Below are 21,325 nucleotides of genomic sequence, written 5' to 3'. Positions count from 1 at the left end.
AGCCTGATGTTTTCCCTTACGACAACGGCACGCAAACGCAACCGTAATCTTTACCTGCAAACACACACGGGGAGAAGGATCGTGCTCCCCATTGTTTGCAGGTGCCATTATTGTACATTACGCGGTTTACACTTTATGCGAGGGCTTCGAATGTCGCAACCCCTTTCGAAGCAGGTGAAAACTTAACGTTTACCGGAACGCGTAGTGCAATTGTCAGAACCGCACGCCAGAAATACTCGTCATCTTACGGAGAGCTTTGGGTGTTCACCAAGATATGTGCGATAGTAGTCATTCCCTCAAATTGTCCGACGGGCAAGGCGTCAAGCCAGACGGACGATGGCGTTCCCCAGACTCCTTGGAAACGCTGCAACAGGATGCCGTGTTCCGCTCTTAAAGACGAATGAAGTTTTTACTTTCCTTTTATTTTTGATAAATTTTTCTTTAATTTCTTTTTATTACGACTGCATATACGACGATTTCTATGTTGCACTTTTGTTATTTTGTTTTTCTTATTTTTTACGATTTTATTTTTATTCTGTACATATTTTATTTATTTTTTAGCATTAATACTCTTTTATGATATCCAATTTCTATGCTGTTCAGCACTTTTCTACTCTTGGGGTTTTTTGCTGACGACGACAACGACGACACGAAAATTTCCTTGGACGGTAGAGATATGCAGCTTCGCTGTAAATAAAACATTGCACAGCGGGCTTACAGCTAAGCCGTCAAGCTTCTGGCTCCTAAATATTTAAACAAACCTTTAATATCTTTCTGTCTCTATGAAAGTAGAAAATATATCCCAGAATCTCAGCCCTTGTAAGGAGACCAGATTCCACACTGGAAGGGACTTCACGCAGACACACTCGTTAATTGGTATAGCGATCGGGGTCGAAAATTGACTGCGTAATTGTTTCCTCGGTGCGGCAGTATTAAGGGGAATAAGCGATGCAAATCAGATACGAATAAGTGTTCGCAAATTCTACTCTAGGTCCCCAACGACGAAACAACATGCGATAAATCATACAGTGATACAGCTATATGAGCAATATTCTTCTTCACTGGATTCTACAAACAAGTATTCAGAATACCTGGAAAATGAATAGTAAAATTGCAGCGGCAGAAGCATACTGTAAAACTACTGTGTATAATTTATTGACCTGTTTCTCACACAAACAGAAAAAGGACCTATAGCATCCGACACATCGCACAGGAGTGACCACTCCTTCAAAGGACGCCATATTCACAGCAGTCGAAGTCATAAGTGGTCATAATTGTACTATCCCTTCCGCCGTATTATATGACAAACATCTCCTTGTAAGATGAAATTCACTGCCAGATGGCTTAATCAATTGTTGTCACATGATGAAGAGCGGCCATAACAAAAAAAAAGTGGTGGGCTTAATGAGGTTTCGAGAGAATGCAAAAAAATGGCGTTGGTTTAGGTTTGGTTAAACCTGGAGTGACGCGATAGCTACAGCTGGCTGAGTGGAAGTTGGCCACGTGACCAACCCCGTGACGAACCACGTGATCAGCCACAGCGCCACGCCGCCGGCAGCTGCTCCGCGCCACGTGACCAACCACGTGACAACGTGGCGGCGCAGACACAGGGTGGCGCGCCGCCACGCTGAAGGTTCAAAATGCTACCGTAATATAGCTATCGCGACAAAAGTAACAGTCGCCAGTCTTCACTGAGAGCACTACGAGCCAATGTTTATTTCAGCCGTGTTGCAAGATCGCCAATGTCACCAGCAAAATATGACGGCGCTATTTAGGTCGGCCTATTGCTCGAGAACACGATAAGTGGCCTGGGCAGATCGCTGGAGAAAGCAACGATGGATGACGACAGTCGACTACGACCGATGCAGCCGACGAGCTATACGGGGCAGACAACGGCTGGTCAAGCTGGTGCTTGATGAAGGTTGGACATCAGCGATGCTCTGTCTTGTTCTTGATCGCTATATTTGTCTGCAGGTTCGTCGCCATATGTTCATTCGTCGCTTTTTTGTATTTCTGAGCATTTACACTGCTCTTTTTCTATTGGGACACATCTGGTGCTGTTGCGGACTTAGACGACTAAACTGGTGTCAGCAGTGCTGGAGTCTATCCGTAAGAGAAATGGTGCCACAGCGAGAATTATAAGAGGATAACTGGACGGCTGACAACCATTATGTGCAGCTCTGACCAACTTAAAGGTAATGCTGACGACTGCAATCACGCATCCTTTGGTTGCTATCAGCAGAGGTTCTTATTGAGGCTTATGCCTCGGAGACGGTACAATTATGAAGTGAGCTGAAAAACGGTGCCTAGTTTTCAGGAAATCTCTTTGTACCGATTCGACGTGAAAAGACGCTATCCTCATCATGCAAGTTTTTCATCTCGCGTTCGTATGTGCGTAGTCTATAGTTTTCATTATACTGAATAATTTCTTCGTTGTTCGAGGATGCATAGAGAATATTTCTACAATAAATGACCAGATTTTTCGCACAACGGTTCTCAGAAAATTAGAGGGAGATGTTGTCTTTGAAAGAAACTTCGTGTGGGAGAGCGAATCGAATCGTGCGACGGTGAATAATTCAGGAAACAGTGACGACTCGGAGGCGTATTCTTTAACAAACAGACAAGGAAAACTGTATTAACTTTACGGATACACAAAGAGTGGTCAGACGGAACACCCGGCACACACGTCTCTCTTCCTTGCCGTCTAAAAAGCCACTGTCTTGTCGAGAGTCCGAGGGGCCCGGTAGCTTTCCGCTGCCCCGGCCGTTCCGCTTCCCAACTCGCATCCCGGGCGCCGTCGTCGAAACTCGATCCCGGGCCAGACACCGGCGCTCCAAAAACTGGGCGTGTCCCCGCACTGCTTCGGTCCCCAATGGCACCCCGTCGCGCACACGTGCGAAGGAAACACACGCACACAAAACTCAAAGGAGGGCACACGGGCGACGAGAAACACAGGCAGTAGTCAACGATGCCGTTCGTGGAAGACGCACTCTCCCTTCCCCCCAAAAAAGACAGAATACACAACAGGAGAGTCTATGAACGTGGGTTGCAAGAGGCAGATTCGTGCGCGTTTGCACAGCTTCTGCATAGTGGCTCCCAATACATTGTTCGAAAACTGCTGGCCACAGAGGACCTAGTGACGTCAACCGTTCTCTAGAAGCTTCTATTATTGTTGGGTAAACTAAGAGCAAATGGTACGTCACTTAACATTTTGCGTTGAATGGTAATCTGACATTGATATTCATCTTTGGCGAGACATCCTCTCAACAGCGACAATGACTGATGCGGCTGTTGTCTTGCCTGGAGAAAGTTATTTCAAGCACGAGGGCCATACAGTTGTTGGGCGAGTTCTTTGGGCTGGCCTGCCTTTTCGAAGAAGGTTTCCTTCTGGGTTGTGCTCATGCGCACGTTGGCGATCTTGTTCGTTCGTTTTTATTTCTACGTCTTGCTCTTTTCCTATCTAAACACTTGCAGTTACGGCGTTGGAAACTCTCAGCATGAATGCGTTGGGACCTGGCGTCGTTGTCTCATCTTCTCAGCATTTTTTTTCACCAGCATCCGTTCGCGGTTTTTCTTCATTTCACGGGCGCACAGCTCCGAATAATCATATAGTAATCACTTGAGTTTTCGCTTGCGGTTGTGGAGCTGTTCTTCTACTTCCTTGGTTCGCGCATCTTCGTTGCCAGTTAATAAGAGTCAGAGCGACGCCACGCTCAGGTGCCTGTACCCGTGCGCCACGCGCCACTCCGCGATCCTGAGAAGCCTTTGAGTGACGTGTCACGACGCGCGACACACACCTTCTCCCTGCGAAGTCATTTTGTGGTTGCCGAAGAAAGGTTTAAAAGTGAACCACCTTTGTATCGTTTGTGCTGTAATATTGTACACAGATGCCTGAAGCTGGTATATCTTCGTTTCCTTTCATAGCGCCGCTCAGACCGACACTATTATAATTGCTCCCTTCCGGTACACATTTATTTTTACAGCGAGCATCAGTAGTTTTGTCAATGAAATTTCATTCTTGGGCTTCTCACAATAGAAATCTCATTATCCTAAATTGAATATTGAGGAATATCGTTGATTACTCAACACAGTGGACGCCCGAGTATTTAAAAAGTTAAAGGCGCACCTAGAGACGCCAATGACAAAAAACCCTAGTGCGCTCCGCGATCATTAAACCTAACTAAACAAAGGGTTGGAGCGCAAGCTGACACATCAGTTTTCATCTATATATTCTCGAGACCAAAATTTGGTACTAAATGCTAAGAATATGTTGCCGATGCTCAAGTGCACCTTGCCATCATGAATCTATTGATTCGGTAACATGCGAGTGCACTGAAACCATTTACGCTAGTTGAAACGCAGAAACTAACGTCACTTTATCATTTCCTCTGGTTTGATTTCGCAATTCAACCTTGAACTTCCCCGCTAGAGCCGCAGAAAACTTGCAAGCAGCCCGTAATCGCCCTATAGTGACCACTTACCGAATCAATTTTGTTGCTTTTGTTCAGGGGTTTTCTTAGCGTTCATGGCCTTAATATAGCATACGCAGCCTAACTATCAGCGGAAATGATTAATGAAGCTGCCAGCATAACAAATGCGTTTATATCGTAAGTTGCTTCCATTAAGGAAGAAAGATACCGAAAAGAATGACTTCAGTTTTCGTTCTCCCATCGGAACCGTTTGATGCTCTCGGACGCTTTGATAGTTTGAAACGCGCGTAGCGCGACACAGACAGCAACACACAGCAGATGGACGAGACACGGGCTCCCATGAACGGGCTGAACATTATACTAAACGGTATAATGTGCGCACAGAAAACTAAACAAAAAAGGAGCGCCATTAGAAAAAGAAAGCTTCGAAAAACGTGCTCTGCCAGTTATATCATAATTACTGCACTTGGAATTGTTGGACACATGCGTCTTTTAACCTCTGAATTAAAAATATCTGCCGGTGGTAGAAATATTAAGCGCAAAAAAGAATCCGCTATGTCAGCCAAACAAAATTTGGCACCAAAAAGTTTAGCGCTGGCGTCTTGCATATCTGCGGAAAATAACGCGTTCTGTTATAACACATATTATATTTTTTGGATTTATAATAAGGCAGTCCAGGCCTACGCAGTTTTACGTTGACAGCACTGACTGAGATGTCTCTCTATGTGAGATCGGAAACTTTTTAAGCTTGTTAGTCTGCTACATACTTTTCGTCTGTGACAACATCGGGCTAATGGGGGGGGGGGGGGGGGGAAATTCGGGAAGTGGACGCCTGCTCGTCGGTCCATGCTTCCGCTCCTCGTTTTGTATCTGATGGCGCCATCGTCGTTAGCGGCACACCACATCTCCACAACGCGTCTCTTATACGTCACACTGCGACGCACACGTCACATCATTACGTACACACGTCACACACCTCCCTGTCAACGCCGACGTCGTCATTACGGAGAGTAGCGCAGCATCGGTCGCCTCTCCCGGGAGCCGCGCACTCGCTCGGGCGCTAAATGGTGAGGCCTTGGACGACATTCATTTTTTTTTTCGGGTCGGGGTGGCCTCACTTCTCCAGCGCCTGCTCTGCTTCTTCTTCACTGATGCCGCGGCCTGTTCCCGGAGGTCGCGGCACTGTCGGCTGTGACGCCGAGAGCGCTCTACTGCTGTAAGCCGTCCAGTGACGCACGATGACGCATATGGCCACCATGCCGACTCCATGCGGCCCCGTCTCCCTGCACAACACGAGCAGCCGACGCACCTGTAGGCCCGTCTTAGGTTACCGTCACCGATCGGTCCCCTGGCCTGAAGTTTCTTTCTCGCACCCTTTACCCCTGATTGAGTAGGCGCTCTCAACGAGCTTCTCTGTCGCGCCGTTGTTTCTGCTGCAGTTTCTTGAATACAGCTCGTGCTCAGAGGACCTCGGGGTAAAGATGGTGTAAAGCCATCTTAAGGCGCCGGCCCATTAGCAACTTTGCAGAAGTACAGCTAGTGAATACATGACGCGACGTCCTGTAATCAAGCAGGTTTTCGCTGATTTGATCTCAAAATCGCTCGGAGGTATTTTATGATCTTGTCATTGACGGTTTCAACTACTCTTCAGCTTCTCCGCTAGAGGCTGGGTGATACGAAGAATCCGTAATCGCCCTGATCCCGTTATTAGACAGGATTTCCTCGTACTAGCGCTGACGAAAGCTGGACCGATGTCACTGACGACAAGTTCCGGCAACCCACCCGTATAAAAAAAACGCACGCAGGAGCAGACTGTTGCTCCGGCTGGTGAAGTCTGCACACGCAGCACCTGGACCCACTTGGAGAATGCATCGAAAAGAGGAAAAAAAAACATATTTCCTGGTAGGGCACCCAAAAATCAATGTGCAGCCGCGAACAGATATTTTGAAGAAATGACCAAAGTGTTTGTCGGAGAGGCCATCGGGCACGGCGCCACGTTTGGCAAGGACAACCAAATTTGTCTTCAATATCTTTGTCTAACCACAGCCACTACCTCTGGCTTCCCGTGACAATCTTCATTTTATCCATTCCCGGATGCACCGCGCTCACGATCAGTCGCTTTGCGAAGGGACCACATTCTTCTGTATTGGGGCAACCATATTCGTGTTCACAATGCCCCCTCAATATGGAAAGGATAAGGTCTTGGTCTGTGGCTCCTGCCACCACCACGCCGGACAATAGGCTCAATCGGTTCTTTCGAGAATAAACACAACATCCACCACTTCTTTTCCACCGTCTGCACCACCGTCTCTATATGGACACACTACGCCAACACATAGCGTTACACGCGTGTCACGCGTCCAACTACTCTAAAACATCCACGTGTCCAGTCGCACATTTACAAAACCTACATTTATTACCCGAAGTTTGGCGCTGAGACATTGTGCTCAACGGAGCTGAGAAAGCTCACGAGGACGTTCGCAAGATCATTTTGTGTAGTTCCCAAACTAATTCAGCGACTCTGAAAGCATTGAGACTTTCATAGGAGTTTTCGGTCTTCTCTGTGTATTCCCGCACTAAACATTTAGGATTATGAGCTGGACAAGGCGGATGGTGGTTCTTCAGTGCTTTTATTGAGTGGCGAAGACGTCGCAGCTGTTAAATAATGGCTGTTGTTTAGCTCTGGTTAAACCTGGAGTGACGCGATAGCTACAGCTGGCCGAGTAGAATTCGCTCAGTCGAATTGTAAAACCAGTCTTTCGCCGCTCCGTTTTGCTTGGCGTTCCTTCATCTTCTTCCCTGGACGTGGATTCGCTCTCTCCCCATCTCCCCCCCCCCCCCCCCCCCCCCCCACTCGGTTTCACTGCCACGCCGCCGGCAGCAGCAGCTGCTGCGTACCACGTGACCAAGCATGTGACCACGGAGCCGCCAGGCTTAAGGCTCGAAATGCTAGCTATCTAATGCTAGTAATGTAGCTATCGCTACAAAATGTCATCGTCATCATCATCAGCGTAACAATAGTCACTGCAGGATAAAAGCATCAGCTATCTCGCATATCGTTGCAGTTCACCCTATCTTGTGCCTGCTGCGGACTCCTTGTTCCAGCAAACTTCCTAATCTCATCCGCAAAACTTGACTCTCTGACGCTTTCAGTTAAGCTTGCCTCCTCTGGAAATCTACTTTGTTACATGAAACAATCAGTTATCTTGCGTGTACAGTACATGGCCTGCGAATGTCAATTACGTTTACTCAGTTTGGACCAGGAATTCAATAGGGAATTAATAAAGCCGCAGAAACACATAAAACTGCCTACGTGTGAGAAGGCGTAAGCCCGCCCGCTCACTTTGTGAACGCATTCAAATAGCTAATGGGTTAATGCCCATATATGCAGAATTGGTCTTTCTCTCCTTAACTTTAATAAGATCCATGGCAGTCCTCACACCACTTATGGCGCAGTGGTGCAGCGGTTAAGCGGTGCGCCACTGCCCTGGGATGGCAGGTGCTGCCATCAGTGGGACTTGTGCGATCTTGGTTGTTCCAAGCAACCTCGCGCAACCAGTCATTAAGTTAACCGCCAACTGCTAAGTTGCATGAGGGCGTTATCTTTTGTGGCAACCGCCGAGTGTCAACACACGCACACACGCATATACGCTTACGCGCATGCACGCACGCATACACCTATACACGCACACAGACACAGCAGACGGCTTTTCGCTTAATATGACAAGTAAAGGATACGCCTTAAAAAGCGTTCCTGTAATATTTTGAGACGTCGTGTCACTAAAAATCGGCTCTCTAAAGGTATTTATTTTATGTCTGCAGCTAGTCAAAGACTGTTAAAGGTGGCTTTCTGGAGAACTCCGAAATCGTTTAGATCACCTGGTGTTCCTTCACGTGCCATACGTAGTATTGCGCATGTCCACTTTTGCATTTTGCTTGTAGCAAAATGCTTTTACAAAATGCATTTTGCTTCTAGAAAAAAGTCGCATTTTGTTTCTAGCAAAACTCGGCTGTTTCGGCCTGAACATCATGCCTTCCCTTGGCTTCATCAACCGAGAGCCGTAGTCACGAAGCCCCTACGGGAGGTACAATGGGCCTCTGTCGATGTTGAAGAGTTCGTCGAAATCTTTGTAGGTCGAGAAATTTTCATTCCGACTGGAGGTTCTAACCGTGACAAGTGAAGAGAACGACACCCATTCAATGGCGCAAAAAAAAAATGCTGGTGATGGTCGACGCAGGCGACTCCAGACAAATTTTATTTTGTTGCAGGTGGTGAAAGCTCGACTGACTTGTTCAATAAAGAGTACAAGATTTTTGCTGTAGTTAGTTTTTCCCCAAAAGAACAAGCAGGAAAAGCAGCAAGAAGGCAAGCGGCCTTATAGTGGGTACAGAAAAATCGACGGGACATTCCTGGGTACTAGCATTTAAGACGACTCTTAAGTCGACATAAACGCAATATGTCGGTTACGGTTGGCTTCCATCATTCTTCCTTGAAGGAAGGCATGACTCTTTCTACTCGGTTGAACTGAGTGATACGACTTTCTGTTGTAAAGTACTTAGCTTTGTGCAGAATATTCAAAGACAGGTGAGCGGGGCATCACTTCGCGTCACTGTTGCTTAGACTCAAAAATCTCATGTGTGGTAATAAGTTACAACGCCCTGAAATACTTTTCTTACAGACAGTAGCTTGCCAACATAAGATAATGAGTAGGATATTTTGGTTTTGGAAACGCTTGGGAACTGTGAGCACAATACATGTTTTTAAAATAAATGTAAGCATTTTTTTGTAATTTTGCATTCTAATGAAAAACTGTCTACAGGTTCATCACCACAATGCTAAGGAGTTATAAAGACAAGAAATTATTACAGATTCTGCCTCTCTACATACCTTACGCAGTGTTTTATAAGTGTATGATTCTCCGTACGAATAAGGCCGGAAGTGAGCAGCGCGTTTCATCTTTCAAGGGACACAACTGACGTCGAGCATTTCAGGAACTCCAGAGCAGAAAAACAGTCCAGCCTCATTCCAGGAAGCCATCAACGTTTTTGTTGTCTCTAGCATGCATCAATCTTCGACTGCAGTCGAGATATTTTATATTTCACCAAACCGAAACAGCGTCTATATTATCATGTTTAATTGAGGCCGCCTTCATCGCGGCTATTAAAGATCCACAGAGCACGTTTTTGTAGTGCTGTCTCAATAAAACTAATAAACATGACTTGTTTTTTCCTCACTGCATAACCCAGTGGCCACTATTCGGTTTCCGCACATCACAGCGAAGCGAAATATTAAATTACAGACCTCGCTTTTTTTGTAGCTGCTTTCCAATTCGACTGATTCAAAAACTGGCAACGAAAATCTGTCGAAAAGAAAACAAGAATTCGGTTCATCTTCCGAATTACGAGAAGCGCGTGGCGTACTCCGGAAGGCGGCGTCTGATTACAACTGCGGCTCGGCTTTAGCAAGTTGCGTGTTGCGCGTAACCCGAACTAAAATCCTCAACGTGAATATAATGAAGGTTAAGCGCGCTCGCTGTTCTATTGAACACCGGGTGGCTCAAAGCGGAGGGCTACTCGGAAGCCAAAATGGGCGGTAGCAATTTCGCGATTTTATAGATGCGCAGGCTCACACGCAATCCAAGCAGTCAAAGTCAGTGCGCTTGCATTCTATTTATTATATGGTGCTCCTCGATACGAAAGTCTGGCATGATAAAACAAGAAAGGTGGACGGCGATTGGTAAGGCTTGTTTACGATAATTTTCTACCTACTTTGAACTCAATGAACTAGATTCCCGTTTTAAGAAGCAGTAGGAAGAACAAAGAACGAGATTAACAACTGCGTTATACAAGAAAAAATGTCGTTTAAATTTGATATCGCAAAACATTCACTAGGGCTAGTCGGCATAGGTCAGCACAAATAACAAGGGACCAGAGAAAGAGACCCAAGAGAAGCGCTGACTCACTACTAAACACTTTATTTGCTAAAACATTTGTACATAAAGGAAACTCAAAGGCATAAAAAGTGATGTTAAACATAAACCGTTGAAACAGAACAGCAAAAACCACCTAGATATGTGCGCGACCCTCAAGCAATTTCAAGGAAGGCAATCTCGCTACCACTTGGAAAAACCGACGGTTTCCTGATCAACTTCTGTTTGTCCTTTCTGATATGGAAAGCCTCAGCCACTTCCAGCTTTATTTGATTCTCTTGGATATAAAATGCACGTGCCTAAAAACAATTCAGTTCACTTTTCTTTTTTAAGTTTTCATCAGCTAATATTACAGAAAATGCTTCATCAGATTTTGATAGGATATGATAGGAGTCAGCGTTTGTCCTGTGGATATCTTTCTGTAGTCTCTCGATTCTTGCTGTTTTCAATGTTATTATAGATAGTTTTGCAATGATACATTAAGAGCCGCGATGAATGCGTTAATAGTAAAGTATTGGACTAAGTATTGAACTAAGTATACTTTAAAGTTACGTACAAGCTGTTCGTTGCCATGTGCGTGGTCATGAATCATGCCGGTAGCTCATGCGAACATAAGTGGCGGTCCACTTCAAGCAGACAGACAATTTTCTATGTTGCTTCGCGGCGCGGCCATAAAACGGGATGTTGCCTATTTAATGAAGTTATTTATGATTGCTGCTGCATCTAATGGAAGAGGAAGAGAAGTAAACCCGAGAGTATGGCGCCAAAATGAATAAAAACACATCATTACGGGACGGTATCTGAAAAGGGTTGTATTCCGATAGTCGAAATCGAACGGCCTGGTCTTGATCGCAGCCCCCGTGCAAGCAGTCATTGCGTTTTCGTCGTCAAGAAGACTGATATACTTTCTTTGTTTATTTGCGGACTTGCCCTTGGTTTAAGATGACTCTCTGAAAATACTTCAGAAGGTCGTGGAGGCAAATTTCATTCAAAAACCTGAGACGGCTCTCTCTCTTACTGTTGTCCGCCAGCAAAAAAGTGAACCCATCTGTCCTAGTAGCCGTTAGTTCAAATGACTGTAGCCGTTTTCTTCTTGAAGCCTGTGTTCCAGGACACGTCCAGAAGCAGGTGGCGAATATTCACGTTGCGTCAGGTGTGGAATATTTCGGACACGCGCTAGCCACTCTTTTTAACAGTGTCACCGACATGCCACCTAAGGGGTAAGGTACGCCCCAGTACTAATCCTTCTACGGGACACCTCCTCCAATATAAATATTGGAGGAGCTGTCCCTTAGAAGAAATACGGCTATGCGGGCCCTTACACCCGCGGTAACGCGCCGATCGGGTAAGGGCCGTGTATGTCCACGAAGAGATATCTATCATATTCAGTGGTTGTGCTGTAAAGTGAATAAATAAAGGTGCGACGGGCATACCGAACTTTATAATGGTCTTGTTGCCGCGCGCTGTATAACAAGTTCATTCGTTGTATTCAGCTCTTCATATTGATGAAGAAAAAGGAAGGATGTTAGTTTTGGCGGGAAGCAGATGGTGCGCACAGCACTCCTAGGTATCATCTCCAGCGAGTCCAACATTTGGCGCGTAAATAGATTACACTCAGCCTGGTAAAGCATCCAGGGTTGTAGTACTCAATGTATAACAAATATGACCATCTCAGTCCAGGCTTCTTCTCACCTGGATGATGTGGGTTTGATCAAGTGTAACGTAGTCGCGGTTGATTTCTTTGGACTATGGCCTCCTTTGCCAGTCTTTCTTGTTTCAGTCCCAAGGACTCTCAGCTCATCCACTAGCTGTAAAATCTGGGTTACTATTTCGACCATGACCCATTTAGTTGCGAATTTTCTTCTGTTTTTTTTAACCACGTGAACGAAACTGGACTTCTGTGGCCGCAGGTCTCATCCTGCTTCGTGGGCATACCCTTACAAGGCATGTAATTCCTCTTGTAAAAGAGAGTTATGCGTCTCCAAGTATTAATGAGTGGTTCATATCCTGACATCCTCAGCATAAATCATGAAATGTACATATAGTATTCCTGTTAATTCCAAATGAATAGTATGAAGGCTATAATAAAAGCTGGGAGGATAATACTGAGCCTAGTGGACTCCTTTATTTCAGTTGCAATAAACGATTTGTTTTCCAATCGGGCGGAAAGAAAACTTCTTGTTTGTTAAGCAGGTTATGTTAACCTTTCGTAACATCTAAGGCAATGTGCATGTCTTCCCTAATCTCAAAGATCTTTCCGTCATAAGGCAATGTACATGTCTTCCTTATTCTCAAAGATCTTTCCATCTGACGCGGTGTCATATGCCTTGAAAACGTGTGTAACCACCACTGTGGCTATGTGGCTATGAGGCGACAGATGCATGCCGCCGTTAGCTAGTGTAGCCAAACCGGTTTCTATGCCTAAAACCCAATTTGTCTTCGATGAAAATTTTTCTGATTTTCTAGCCAGCATGATAAGCACTTGAGAATCGTTTTCTTATCATTTTTGCAATTATTTAAGTTTTGTGGGATAGGCATAGATGTTTTCCACCTTTTGGTATTGTGGCCATAACCAAGTGCTGAAAGTGCATTGGTATTCCCCGTTTGCAAAACCTTATTTATTACACCCAAATGGGCCCCAAAAGCTTCTTCGTTTGAGTTGTTAAATGCTTCTTGTGGAACGCTATCATGACCCGGTGTTTTTCGCTCACTCAATTCTTCAATAGCAGCCGAGCGCTCTAAGCAATGAATGGGAATGCTATTCTAATCTTCTCTAACGCGTCCATATCTGGCGGTAGCGCCAATGACTGCGCACAGCCTGAAAAAAAAAAAAGCCAGCTGCATGGTCTGAAAACATCTATGGCGTGAGCTGTAGGGCGAGCCAGATACTTTCAGCATGTTTTTTCATCTGTGACCCTTTTTCCATGGCTATTAAAGTCGTCCTTAGGTCCCTGTTAGCCTTTCCTCTGCACATGCTACTGCTAGTGCGTACTCTTTGCAGGCAGCTAGGAACTCCGGGGTGATTGAGCAGTGTTAATTTCATTTCTACGAAAACAGCGTAAATTTGATCGCCTCTTTTCTAGTCGTGGTCGTAACCCCAAGCTATGTACGGAGCGTTAAGCTTGCAATAGAAAATATAGCTTATTTTGATTAAGGTCTGTCAGTTGCGCAAGGGAGTCTAGTACCGCGTCCCATACTGTAGGGTTAACGGAAGCGTCACTTTTTTGCACATGCACCTACCTTGCCGCGGTACTGCATGGCTTCATGTAGTATTGTATGGTATTCTGCTATGCACACTTTCTTCTGGCGCAGTTTTTCAATTATAACTGAGCATTCACATTTTTCATGTCACTTTGCGACCAAGTACTCACAGCCTGGGTTGTCTCATATGCTCAGCCGGCGTAGATAATGAGAACACGCGGTCTGGGTGTTGCAGTCGCGTTTTTTTTAATTGATACTGTAAGTCCCATCAGGGACTGTAACAGGAAGGGCGGTGAATAATACAACCAGGTGTAGTGCACATATTGGTAAGTAAAACAACTTGAACAATAACATATGGTACAAAATGTTACAAAATCGGTTAGAAGTCAAGTTGAGGTACAAATAATAGGCTGCAAACATTGTGACAAGCAAAAAAAGGAAAATCGGCTGTAGTTAGCGCTGTAATTTCAGTCTAGGCACACAAAAAAAAAAACGGTAAAAATAAACAGGTCAGAATAGGAAAGTGTGGAAAATGAGAATAACTACTGGGATACACACAGGTGATCTCTAACCGGGGCATCTAATGATGAGCTGTTAGTGGCCACAGGGGCGACCCTAAGGTCTAGTAGCGCCCTCACTTGTCTTCTCATGAGCACCGAGGCTCTGCGCGGCCCTAGAATGCCCAGCAGCCAAGCCGCATCAAAGTTGGACAGCTCCTAATAGGAGAGTCGAGTCCCTCGTTACTTTCTTGCCGCTCGCCGGTTGGTTGGCCTTCAAGGCCTTCTTTTATAGGTATATAGTCGTTTTGAAGGGTACACGCTGAAATAGAACCCGAGAAATTGCTCCATAAGACGTCCGTAAGATGTAACCAGGGCGCCCACTGGCACGTCATGACCATCTTCAAGCCTCACACTTACTTCGTTGTCCAATAGCTGAATACTCGCATGTAACGCTAGGTACCATCTATTCCAATAATAACCGAACAATGGGGTTTTCTGATCAGCCGTATTGTGGATCCCTTACGCCATTCTTACGAGCCATAAAGTGCCGAAAAGTGAGGACAAGGGTTCTCTTTACTTCACACGCCTAAGAACCAAATCATTTGATCGGTTAATTTTGGCAAGAATGGTACAATACCTTATGTTCTGGTTTTCTTCATCAAAAAGCGTAATGCAAATCATCGAACGAGGTTAAGTAAAGCTCGCACAGAGGAGCTGCGCAGAGTAGGTTGGAAGCAGCCCACATTATAACGCTGTGATTTCGTGGTATTGCTCTCAAAGAAAATATCGGCAGAACGCCTGCGCCACCCTTTTATGACTATATACTTATTCGTTTATTTGTGCTTTTCCTTAATTTGTTATTTATTAATTTCTCAGAGTTCAGTGAATTTGTGTCCTTTACGACCGCTAGTAAGAATAAAAGAAGAAAGGACGCAGATAAAAAGAAGACAAAGAAACCAGAAAAAATTATGGGCGCTAAATTTGATTGCTGCAGTGGAAATGCGACAGCATGGTTTATCACTCGGCAGAAAATTCCAGTTTTGATCCTATTCTAATTATGAATTCATTATCTTTGACTCCTCAATATATTCCAATTATGATTCTCTTCGCATACCGACTACCCACTCAGGAAAAATGTGTCACATTCATATATCGCGGCGAGTCCTCATACCGCTATCAGCGCACTGGCGCAGTGGTTAAGCGATTCAGGGAAAATATTCAGGGACGTCTCAGAGAAGTGTTTCCGTATTTTTAGTAAGATGCAAGATGACGCAAGAACTATTTGCAATGAAAATAGGGTCGGTCTGAACTGAAACCTCAAGGCAGAAGTAAAAGGCGCTATTAAAAGCCAAGCCTGACTGCCACAGCTAAATAAAGGCAAGCCGAACCCTTTACCAGACATATACGGAAAGAAAAGCAGCATAATATTTGAAATCACCCTCGCCTTCGTCAAATAAAGCAAAACAGATTCTTCCTCAAAACCAGTGAACAGAATTTCCGACAAAAGCAATTAAAAAAAACAAACACGCTAAGATAGTTTGCTAAAAGGAAATTTCTTGTGGTCGCTGTTCTAGGAATGTCCGAAAGCGGACTTTTTCGTGTCATTACGTAGATGGCCTTTACGCAATTTTAACTGGGCCATTTAGTGTTTCTTTGCTGGTCGTCGTGACGCGTACGATTCTTATTCAGTGGTCGGAGAACACGTGTTTCCTTCATTCAGTCACTTTTGCTGTCTAGCATTTTGTCCCGTTCCTTAAATCTTCTTTCTTTGTTCATGTTGCTTGTCCACAGCTATTTGTCGCCGGCCTTTTTCATTTCAATGCAGCCAGAAAGTAGCTGCGCCCCAGCAAAGCTTGCGACCAACAACAGAAAGTAGTTAGAAAGGCCGAGGAAAAAGATCCCAGAAGTTGTAGGGTAGATTTTGGCCTGTAAGCTGACAAACACCAGTCTACTGTTGGTAGTCCGCCCTGAGAGTGCAGATCGCTTGGTTTTTAGTGTATGTGTATATGGTTTACCGCCACTAGACACGCCACGAAAAAAATGTAAAGTGCACAAGCGTACCACAATAAAAGATTGTAGTGATTGCCTCTTCATGGCACGAACTAGGAATAAGAGTACCGTACATTTTTGTCGGATTTTCAGCAACGACGACCTGCAGTAGGGCATACACGTTCTACTGCATGACCTACCTGCCACACAAAACAAAAAACTAATAGCACTGATTATCTTTGTGCGATAAAAAAGTCCTTGGGCTCTTTTAACCTCTGTTGTTTACAACCAGCATCATTAAGTAAATAACGTTCTGCAAAATTGTTTCCTTTCTTCAATGGCGCGGAGGCGTTTCCAAACCCGCTGGAAACTCTGAAGTAGAAATAAATATTCATGTCAGCGCTGAATGTGCAACGGAGGCAGTTCCAGCAACGACACATTCTACAATGACATTTTATTTCCGCGATAATCAGAGCAACAACAGATGTATGTTACTGACGGCCCCGATTGAATTCAATTTATAGAGGTTCTCATAGTGCCACAAAAGAAAGCGTAGCTGAACGTGTTGCTTTGCGCTTGCCATAAGTTGGTCTGGAGGAGAAAGGAATATGAGTTATGAAAAATAAGAAGCAAAACTGTTTACGCATCCTAGAGGCTTTGCGAGAGCCTGTCTTAGCGGCCGCTGTTTATGGTTGAAATTAATTGTGTTGGGATAAAATATGAGTGCCTGATATAATATTGTGAACTAGCTAGATTTTTGCTGTCGAGCACGCACTTTTATGGCATGATGGTAGCGTCTACGCCTATCGCGAGTGGCTAAACTACACTCCTGGAGTAAGGTGAAGTTATTGCATTCGGTAAAAAAATACTATTTTTGTAGAACACTGAATATATCCTTACTTTCCTCGTATTCTAATTAAAAAAATGGGCGGAAATAAGCCTTCATGATTTATACTCGGAGGCAGCTTTTCGCGGAACTGAAGGAAAAGACGCAAGGGCGGTGCACCCGTAAGTGCGTCACTCCACCAAATCTTTCGGCTGGTTACACGTGCGCCTGGCCGCCTAGCCTGTGGCTCTATGCGCGGGAGTTTCTCATACGATGATGTAGCTGGAGCTATCTACGTGGGCAACAAGTGGTCTTGCAGGCCAACGCTGTTTTGGATGATGAAGGTTTTCGGGAACAATCCCAATACAAGATTTGGGGGTTGAGAAGGAAAGGCAAATAATAATAAATATGTGCTTACTGCACTCTAATTGTCCAGCACAAGGCACCCAAACATCGGTCTTTGCCCTAACATCTCCGATCACATATGGGGAAAGGAAATAGTTAAAGCAAAGAGGACGGAAGCAGAAAGCAGTAATGACGAGAAAAATCAGGCGTATTCTACTACGCAGGATGTCTTCGTTTCGCCCTGATTACATCATATTAGATTAGAGTATCTGTACTTCCCCACAGCCAATTGAGTAAATATATTAAGAGCCTAATATGATTCTACACGCTAATTCTTCTTCCCTCTGTTTTCCAAAAAGAAATGGCTTCACTCTGTGGGTGCCAAGAAAATCGCCCCATGTGAGTACTCTTTCAAGGCAGTGCTAAAACAGGAGCCAGTTGGTTCTGCATCTTGGTCACTGCGCGATACAACAGAACGCTTCTTTCGAGACAAGAAATAGAGATGTAAAAACGCAAAACCAACTCACAACGTTTTATTATACACATGACTGTTTCCCGAGAAACCACGTTTTTGCGTGCTATGTGTGATTTTCGTTAATATCATCACTTTTTTTTATGACATAGCTGTGGCGCTGCCTCCTTTTGCCAATTTATTTCGTGTTCAATGAGTTCTGTTTCAGTTCATTACCGGTAAAGGAAGGTTCATTACGGTAGCTTTCAGGACTCGCTTCGAAGGTTGTAATCTCGTATTCTCTTATTTCATTTCCTTGTTCTGTTATACTTGTATCACCAAGATGTCTTTGGTATTGTTTTGTAAAGCGCGCTAACATACTTGTACACGGTGCGCAGTAATGAATACTGCTGAAGCGTGTGGCTCCATTACAATCTACCTGCAGCGGATTTTTTTTTAGATGAGAATGTGTTTGAACGCAGCCCATTACACAGCTATAGTTTACAAGATGCATGAAAAGAAACACCGAGGTCTCTAAACTGCCGATATGCCACAATGCATGTGCTGCAAAGAAATCACATTGGTCTTAAAGGTTTGTTCAGATGCAAAGTAATGACATTAGGACGTGTTTTGCAGAGATTGTTCTGCTAATTGATGATTTCATGCATTTCTGATTGGTGAATCTTCTTTTTGATGCATCCAGCCTATTACATTGCTAACACTTATCAACTGTGACGACAACAATGCAGAAACGAAAAGAACAGAGCAAAAAGAATGAAACAAGAGGAAGAGGGAGGAGAAGGAGGAAAGGCAGGGAGGTTAAACAGATGAAGAGCCGGTTCGCTGCCCTGCATGGGGGGAAAGGGGTGAGGGGAGAAAAAGATGAAGGAGAAAAGAAAAGACAGTTGCAGGAAATTAAAAAGAGAATTCCTCATATGATAAGGCGGCTTGGCCCGTTAAGACCAGCTGTCTGTGTAAAATTGCTTTCATTAGAACTAACTTTGCAGTAGCATCTGTTCTGGCAGTCGTATGTAATATCTATTAAATATCAATCTCCACTGAGCCTAAGCACATGTGTAACAGCATTCATTGCTAAACGTATTAAAGATTTTGACTGCAATATGCAGAAACACAACCATAAATGGTTGTGTTCTATGATGAGCTTTTATGAGTTTTATGATGAGCTTTTATGAGCTTTATGACTCGGCTTTAAGGTGGCTCTCGAACTACACGGACAAGGAATCTTTATGTCGACGAGAGAACTTTTTGTAGCGACAGCTACATTACGGTAGCATTTAGAGCCTTCAGCGAGGCGGTGGCACGTGACCGTGGTGGTGGCACGTGACGGTGGCGGTGCAGCCACGGCGTGGCGGAGCCGCCACCGCTTCGTGGTCATGTGGTTGGTCACGTGACAAGTCACGTCGTGCGGAGCAGCTGCCGCTGCCAGCGGCGCGGCGCGCCGGCGAAACCAAGCTGCAACAGCTGTGCGCATGCGCCGTGTCAAGTGGGACGAAGATGAAGAAGAAACGCCCAGCGAAACGGAGCGGCGAAAGACTGCAGTTCAACTGAACAAGTTCCACTCGGCCAGCTGTAGCTATCACGTCACTCGAGGTTTAACCAGGGCCATTTTTTCTGTTTTAAAAGCAGGCAAGAATCTGACACGCGAAATTTCAAGACCATGAAGGGCAGGCAGTATTCGGACATTAGGTTTCCGCATTTTAGTAGACCATTACTACAAATAATTAGCAGACATTTTATGACAATAATCTTGCGGTGATAGAGTGTTGCCTCATACTTATTGCTTGTGCTAAAGTTTTTTTTTATCTGGCAGAGCGAGAATAGCTATCTGCTCTCTTTTCGCAGCACTCTACGAAAAGTGCTTTCCGTGGCGAGCGAAACCATTACCGGCCGCGCGACATCGCTTGCACAGTTAGATACGCTCTTATTAATGACTCCAAGGGCGCCGTCAGCGTCACAAATGGACGGTCGTTGAGATCAGCCATTTCCATTATCTCTCTGCAACAGCCGCGCCAAAGCTTAATTCGAGATCGGCACATGCGTCACCTTCAAGGTGTCCTGCGAGGGCCAGGCCTGAATACTGGACGCTCTAGCATCTTTCTTTTTTCAATCTCACTATTTGACTCTGTTCTTCAAACGCCCCCCCCCCAACGTCAAAAGCTTCACAGAATGGGCAACTCACAACATTTCAAATCTTCACAAAATTGATTGTCTGAATCCTGTAGCTACATGCTGGTGCCTGCTCCTGGTGCCACAATGTCAACGACGACTGTGATCAAGATTACGATGACAGGTAATGTAAAAACATAGGCACTAAGTGGAAGCCTCGTGTAGCCGGTCTACTGCGACTAGCACTGCAATTTAAATGTCGGCAGTTTTTGAACCGCTGACGTGCCACGCCATCACGACGCGTCCTCACATGCCCAGTATTAAATTACCTACGTGCGACTGGCATGTGGCAACAGATGGTAGTCGACCTAGTTTCTTTCTGACGCGGAGTTGCAGCGAAGTTTTCAGGACAGAAATCATTTCATATCGCTGCAGACCGTAATTTTCCAGGCTTAACACATATTTATTTACCTACGATACCTTTCATGTGGTCGAAGAATCGCATATTTTGTGAATAGCTATGTTTCTTGGACATTGCAAGATCCTTGAAAATTGTCGTGCCCCTGTGGAGGTTTCGTATAGAGGCTGCGCTAGAGGCTGAGCTAGAGGCGGAGCTAGACATTGGAAATTTATGTGTTGTTTATGAAAATTGTCCGCTCCTCCTTCTTTCGCAAATTACTTGTATAACTGGAATAAACAAATTTTGCCGTGCTCTTCTTTCAATGAAAGAAACAAAAGAGATACATAAAAGAATATCAACTTTGGCACTTACATTCGAGTCTGTTCCTGAAAGCTCTTGGTTAGCTTATACTCATTCGGAACACTTTAACACACACGCTGAAACCTTAGTGCCTGTGTTCCTTGGAGCTTCCCTTCACTGAAATGAGGACGGTGTGAGCGGGATCGGAACCGCGAACTTGCCCTCCGCAAGTTCACATCGTAGTCACAGAGCCGGCGGTGTGGGTTTGGGTGACGATTTCAGGTTTGGGTTTTGTTTAATAGGTTTTAACGTCGCAAAGCTACTGGGGATAAGATGTCGCCGTTCTGGAGGGCTGCAGATATTTTCAGCAAATTGGGGTTATTTTACATGCGTTACATTGCGCAATACATGAGCCTCTAGCATTTCGCCTCCATCGAAATGCGACGGCTGCGGCCGCTACCGAACACACATTTTTCGGGTCATCGGCCGAGCACCATAATAAATGAGGCACCGCGACTGCCTTGTGACAGTTCAAGGTTATCCACATTTTTAAGAACTGAATGGGATGCCGTTTTGAGGTTGGCCCACACATACTATTTCGAAACGACCCAAAAAATTTTGGAATGAGGCCCTACCCAGAAAAAAGATAAAGTGGATGTGTAGGCAAATTAATGTAAATCAGTGAGGGTTATTGGGGCGAGTAGGATAGAATATTTTAGATTAGTAGATGGATTAAGCTGGATTAGCCTGTCGGATTAGTCTAATTTTTTATAATATAATCCAACGTATTCTACTATTCCAGGCCTCAAAATTTAAAACTGCCGGC

Source organism: Amblyomma americanum, chromosome 4, assembly GCF_052857255.1.
Source record: "Amblyomma americanum isolate KBUSLIRL-KWMA chromosome 4, ASM5285725v1, whole genome shotgun sequence".
Classification (NCBI taxonomy): Eukaryota; Metazoa; Arthropoda; class Arachnida; order Ixodida; family Ixodidae; genus Amblyomma; species Amblyomma americanum.
This window is presented reverse-complemented; position numbering follows the sequence as displayed.